This window comes from Rhincodon typus, unplaced genomic scaffold, assembly GCF_021869965.1.
Source record: "Rhincodon typus isolate 14 unplaced genomic scaffold, sRhiTyp1.1 hic_rhity00000058, whole genome shotgun sequence".
Classification (NCBI taxonomy): Eukaryota; Metazoa; Chordata; class Chondrichthyes; order Orectolobiformes; family Rhincodontidae; genus Rhincodon; species Rhincodon typus.
The window spans coordinates 19,570-26,524 of record NW_025965696.1 but is presented as its reverse complement, the minus strand read 5'-3'; the positions used below and the strand labels follow the sequence as shown (position 1 = coordinate 26,524).

Sequence of the window (6,955 nt, the reverse complement as noted above, 5' to 3'; positions counted from 1 at the left end):
TTCCCCTCCCCCATTTCTGAAGAAGGGTCTAGGCCCGAAACGTCAGCTTTCCTGCTCCTCTGATGCTGCTTGGCCTGCTGTGTTCATCCAGCTCTACACCTTGTTATCTCAGATTCTCCAGCATCTGCAGTTCCTACTATCTCTCTCAATTTAATTCATTGTTTTGATATTTATCAATGTCTGATGATAAAATAAGCGACAGAAAATGATCCATCCAAATGTTATTGTTTGCTCAATTCTCTTCTTTGTTATTTTACCAGATCTATAATGTCATCTCCTGCAAACCTGGTTTGTTTTAACATCTTTTCGTGGAGGTGCCATTCTGTAACTTGGAGTAGATCTTGTATAGCATATATTTATTCTATAACTTTGTAATCTGCTTATGAAAAGTATGCAGTTGTTGATGTTAATCCTGTATATCACTTTCTCCTCTGCCCCTCTTTAGCCAGTTCGACTATTTTCTGACAATCTGCTCTATTTTAATTTTTATCTGCTGTTTTGTGTTCATTTGTTTTGATTACGGGCTATTTTCAATGGAACTAACTAAATTTGGAGGAGGTTTGTTTGAAGTAAATAAGATTATGACGAATGTTGTTAAGGTAGGGGATGGGTGTTCCCACAAAATAATGGAACAAGGACAAAGGGACATCGATTTTAAGGTTTTTGTTAGTGTGCCATCAGGAATGAACTTCCTGAGGAAATGGTAGATGTGGGTACAGTTACAACATTTAAAACACACTTAGATAAGTACATGAATAGGAAAGGTTTTGAAGGTATACGGGCCAGGAGCAGGCAGGTGGGACTAGTTTAGTTTGGGATTATGTTCAGCATGGATTGGTTGAATCGAAGGGTCTGTCTCCATGCCAAATGATTCTGACTATGTAAAGAGGAACTTTTTTATACATGGAGTGAAAATGACCTGGAACACACTACCAACAGAGATGGTAAAAGTAGAGGCAATGAATGATTTTGAAATTAAATTGGAGGAAAATCAAGTAAATTAAACTTTCAGGATAATCAGGATAGAGCATGTGAATGAGATTGATAGGATTGCTCTATAGAGACTCTGATGGGCTGAATGGCCTCCATCTGTGATGTAACTTCTCTGAGATGAAGCTCAGTATTAAATATGCACAATAAGAGCAATCATAGCTCTACTGGGGTAGAAAATATGAAAGATTCACATCTGCCCTGTTGAAAAAACTTTCTCATTTCACTTCTAATTGGCTGACCCTTTATTCTCAGACTGTGACCTTGGGTTCTGATAATGTCAGGAGCCTCTGTGCTCACTTCTTGCATACGTTTAAGACTTACATCTAGGAAATTACCAGATTTCATTAATGTTGGAAAATCATGCAATGGTAAAGACAGCATGCAACTTTAGAAATGAAACATCAATGGGATGAAAGATTAAGAACTACAGAATGCATCTAAGTTCACTAAATGTTTGCAGTTTTGTTTCTTCTTCAACACGACATCAAAGCATACAATGGGAATTTACATTCACTGGAAAATACTCTGGTCAAGATGTTCATGGAAGTGTTTTTATTTCAGGTGGCTGTTCGGATCACACGACCAGTGTTGCTGTTGGAGCCCTGGGTGGTTACCTTCGTTTCTATGGAACAAGCAGAACTTTGCAAGAACACCAGCAATTTAGCAACAAGGCTTTATTGCGTCATTTATAGTACATTACACCTAGTTCTGTTTTTCAATCTAAGAATGAGTGTAGTTATTCATACAAATATGTTTATCGTCATCTACCTAGACACACAACGTATTGAGATACAAGCTAGCACGTTAGAATTCTAGAAAGATATCCATTCAAATTACAGATAGTCATTTGGTAGTGCAGGACTTGCTGAAAAAAAAGACATTGTCTCAAAGTTCTTCATCTTGCACTGATCAGGATAACTTGCAAGAAATACCAATTATCCATTTCTTTAAGAATTAACCCCTGCTCATGAATCAGGAGTTTCTGATCTTATCTGGAATATAGAATAGTTTCCAGAAAAGATTAAAACAGCAACGAGGGGTGATGTGGATAGGCACTCTATTTTGGTTTATGATGGTATTTACCCCAAGGAAAGGCAATTCATCTTTCCCATTAGAAATGCAGTGGTGTAAGTGATATGCTGGCAGGATGGAAAGTTAAAAATAAACAGCATCGTCTTTAGACTTTACAGTAAAGGAGCGAAATATGATGTTAACTTATGGTAAAATGTTATAAAGTAAAAGTTGCAGGAAAAGTTCCATCCTACAGATTGTTCTAACATATGTATAATCCAAGGGAGTGTTTCCAGTTCACAATTGTCACAATAGTTTTCCCTATGGTGGGGGATTTCAAGACTAGGGGACATATTTTTAAGATGAATGGAGAAAGATTTAAAAAGGACTGAGGGGCAACTTTTTGTTTTACACAAAGTGGTCTGTGTGTGGAATTAAATCCAGAGGAAGTGGTTGATGCGGGTACAGTTACATTTAAAAGACACTTGGATAAGTACATGAAAAGGAAAGATTTGGAGAGATATAGGACAAGCACAGGCAGGTGGAACTAGTTTAGTTTGGTATTATGGTTGGCATGGACTGGTTGGATCGAAGGGTCTGTCTCCGTGCTGGATGACACTGAGAAACCACTGTTCCATTTACAAAATACTGCTGGTAGTTGATACCTCTGCTTGCAGAAAATGTATTACTTTTCAATGTTTTTCCTGTCTTCTACCTAACTGCTTCTTACTGAGTTTTATAAAGAATGCCAGCAATTCGCTGTAGTTGAAGAGGACCTTCAGGTGGGCCCGGTGCACCCCGGAATGAAAACCAACAATTCCCACTGGTCAATTTCATTAATCCTAGTGCACTCCTCAATTCTGTTCTGTTTACAGAATTCATACCGACTGCAGTAGAACTACATAACTCTGCAGAACATTAAATGATGTGTCATAAATTGCTTTTGTTTTATTGTCCACTTTATTCAATAAAATATAAAGTGAAGTGCAGACCCTTTGTCAATTTTATATGACAGGTCTTTCAGAACAAAATGTGCTCACAAAAGTAGATGAAATCATAATCCAAAATCTTTTACTTACAAATACGTCACAGTAAAAACAAACACAACTCTGACAAGTAAGTTTTTAAACAGCTTGACAAAATTTTCGTGCAATATTAAAACACAGTCTCTGTTGAACATGGACTAACAAATGATTAAGTCACAAATAAGGTCTGGAGTAATATTTCCTACCCATGAGGAACAGTCATTTCTTATGTCACTAACAAGATACATAAAGAACATACCTGTCGAAGTTGCAGTTTATAAAATGAATTAGAGAATTTATAGAGCCAATATGTAAATATTGCATTGCAAAAGGTTTAGGTCAAATATTTTCCAAAATGATATATTCCTTTGAACAAGTTGAAATGTAAAACAATTCTTAGTAAGCTCAACCTTGCTTCAAGGAAGATAAATATTTTGCTAGTTATTCCAGCCAATGATCTCATAAATCAATGACTTTAACAGCCGTGCCTGATATGTAACTGTATTTTTCCCTGAGTGCAGTTTCTGTTCTTCCAAGGGCTGCTCGATTACTGCTAACACATTCTTGCCATAAACTAAATGGATCAAAAATAAAATTACAATATTATTAAATCTGCAAATTTTTAAGGGAAGAATGTACACATATGTAGTGCTTTTCACAACTTCAGGTCAACACAAAGTGCTTCATTTAAAATCCTTGTCCCTATATCAAGCACCAGCACAAAAATTCTCACCTAGAGCTTTCACTATATCATCCTTTACATTCCCTGAGCTCACTGACTTTTAACCCCTGATGATTTCAACCTCCATCTAAATTCATTGTCCTCCTATTCTCCGACTATATAAAATCCCTAATCAATATTCACAGACACACCCTTGACCTTACCATCACGAATGTGCTCTCTGTCACAGATAAGACCTTCTCCGACCATCTCCTTGTCTCATTCTCACCCACAGTTCCCTTACCACTCCCAATCTTGCTTCTTTCTATTTCCCCCTCTGGAAAAAGAACATAATTCACTTAAAACTGCATTAACAAAATTCCAACCGTTTTGCCTGTGGCTCCATGTCCACCATGACATTTCTGCAATTGCCAATTTGCTTAAGCACAGATGACATGTGATGCCCTAATCCCCATTAAGCACATTACTTGCACTCACCCTGACCTTTGCTCCTTTCACCTCTGTTCCATCACGTCCCAGAAATTTAGACTTGGATGGATATGGTGGACAACAGTTTATCCATCCATTGCTATATCTGGCTAAACCACATAAAACATTATCAGGTCCTGATCCGTCTACAGAAACAGTTCACTATGAGAACAGGTCAGAGAATAGGAATTCTGTGGCACATAACCATCTAGAAGGACAGGGGCAGCAGATACTTAGGAAAACCAGTACCAGCATGCTACCATCCAACTTACACTCCATCCTGACTTGGAAATATGCTGCTGTTCCTTCATCGTTACTGGGTAAAATCCTGGAAGTCACTTCCTAACAGGACAGTAGGTGTAGTTACACCCCAAGGATACTTGAGGTTCAAGAAAGCAGCTCACTACCACCTTCTTAAAGACACTTACGGATGTGCAATAAATGCTGGCAGCAACAGGAGAAATTATGATAGGAAATGAGAGACATGGCAGAGAAGCTAGGCACATAATTTGTGTTTGTCTTCACAGATGAATACACAAATTACCCTGAAGTAATTAGATTAAAGGATCTAGTAAGAGTGCGGAAATGAAATAAATTAATTATGTTAAAAATAATATTGGAGAAATTAATGGGACTGAAGAACAAATCCTTGGAACTCAGGGCATTATGCCCTATGGTCCTAGGTTCTCCCTCAAGGGGAAACAACCTCTCATCATCTACCCTGTCAAGCCACCTAAAAACCTCAAATGTTTTAATAAGGTTGCCTCTCAGCCTTAGATGTCCATCTTACTCAACCTCGCCTCACATGAAAATCCCACCATGCCCAGGATTAACTAAGCGAACCTTCCCTGGACTGCCTCCAATGCCAGTGTCTATTTCCTTAGATAAGGGCTCCGAACTGTTCACAGGATTCTAGGTATGGTCTATGTAGTGCCTTGTCTAGTTTTAGCAAGACTTCTGCATTTTTATACTCCGTTTTCTAAATAAAGGCCAACATTGCATCCAGCATTTGCAACTCCTCAGATACTGAAGCAGTCCACGTCTAAATACAGCAGATCTGTAGTAGTAATATTGGGAAAGGCATTGAAAAGATAGAACAGGATACTTCTGAATGGTGAAAGGTTAGAAATAGTGGGATGCTCAAAGAGATGTGGGATCCAGGAATTTAGGCCATTAGAACAGCATGAAGAAGCACAGAAATTAATTAATGCAGCTTGAAATGCTGGCCTTTAAATCTAGAGGATTAAAATATTAGGAAGGTAAAAATGATGCAGCAGCTATACAAGACCCAGGTTAAACACTTGGAGTACTGAGAGTGGCTTGGGAACCACACCTCAGAAAATATATATTGCTCTTTGAGGAGTGCTGTATAAATGTACCAGAATTATTCCTGAGGTTAAATTAAAGGGAACTAGGGATGTATTCCCTGGAATTTAGAAGGTTAAAGGGTGGTTTGATCAATGTTTCCAAGATATTAAAGAGGAATAGATCAGGTAGTTAGAATAAAACTGTTTTTGAGAGTTGAGGAGCCTAAGATTAGGGGCTACAGTCTAAAAGTTAAAGACCTTTCAGCGGTGAAATTGGGAGTTTTGTTTTACGAAGTAAGGATGATAGGAGTTTGGAACTCACCTCCACAAAAAGGAATTGATACTGTTATCTTCACAAATTAAATAAATCTAACTAAACCAAAAGACTTCCACATTATATGTTTGCCTTGCTTCCAGTCGTTGGAATATCACTGATCAACAGGGGTCCAACAGCTTGAGTAATAATGACTGGATACTTACTTTCACAATGTTCTAAGAACTGGATACATTCTTGTATAACGGTGTCCCTCAGCATAATCATGTGTTTTGCCATATTCTCCAGTAAAGACAAGAAGCACCGTTTGGCATAATACCAAGTATCTGTTCCAAGCTATAAAGGAAAAAAAACAGACCAGTGTTTTGTAGCGAGGGTTAATTCATGAAACTTGGACAAAACTTTATGTTAAATCAGCTGCGTGTTCATTTCATGAACCTTTGTCGAAGACCACTGTGTAATAAAATCTTCTGTTAAAAAGATTTGCATTTATTTTCTCTAAAATATAATGTATTGGGATCCAATTGGCTACTTTAAAACATCAAGGTCAAAGTACACATGATTCCTTTCACAGAAATAATAGCCTTTGAAAGATGTGTGTTATTTTGTAAATCAAAAGAATTCCAATCATTCACAAACATCTTGGGGGGAGTGACTCACTTGAGTATTCAAAGTAGGTCTTTTTTTGCCATTTTGACTTAAAAGAAATTTCAAAAATATTAGATTGATTTGTGGAAGAAACTATTTTGTTTTCCATTAGGGAGATTTGCTATCTACAGGTAGTCATATTTTTACTCATAGTTTTCTGTACCCCTGTCCAGGCATTAACAAATATGCAATCATCACTCCAGATACAGAGTTTGTAAGCTAAAAAAAAAACCTTCTGGGGAACTACACTGAAACCACATTTTAGTTTTAATGCCAAAGGATGTATAGTGAATTACAGGAACAATAGAACATTAATTTTGAAATTAAAAGGATCAGTTTCATTTATATAAATCCTAATATTTACGTTCCCTGAAGTATTTGCACAGTATGTGTTGGGTTAAATGGACTATGGCTTGCAAATAAGATAGATCACTTTCAGTTTTCTTTTGCATCCATTCCTAAATTAAAATTGTCTTCATTGCCTCCCCACCGTGGCTCATTCTAATCTGATGATTCAAAACATTTTTAAAAGAAAATTATATAATTG

General features: G+C 37.1%; 1 long non-coding RNA gene across 1 annotated transcript; it reads right to left on the bottom strand.

Annotated features, from left to right (window-relative positions):
• Window positions 1-1,078: 1,078 nt before the first annotated feature.
• On the bottom strand, window positions 1,079-6,222 carry LOC125488196. The gene is made up of 3 exons (XR_007266254.1): window positions 6,199-6,222; window positions 5,967-6,096; window positions 1,079-3,603 (listed from the first exon to the last, which is right to left on the bottom strand). It is a non-coding gene; the product is annotated as an uncharacterized LOC125488196 (long non-coding RNA).
• Between the last annotated feature and the right edge of the window lie 733 nt (window positions 6,223-6,955).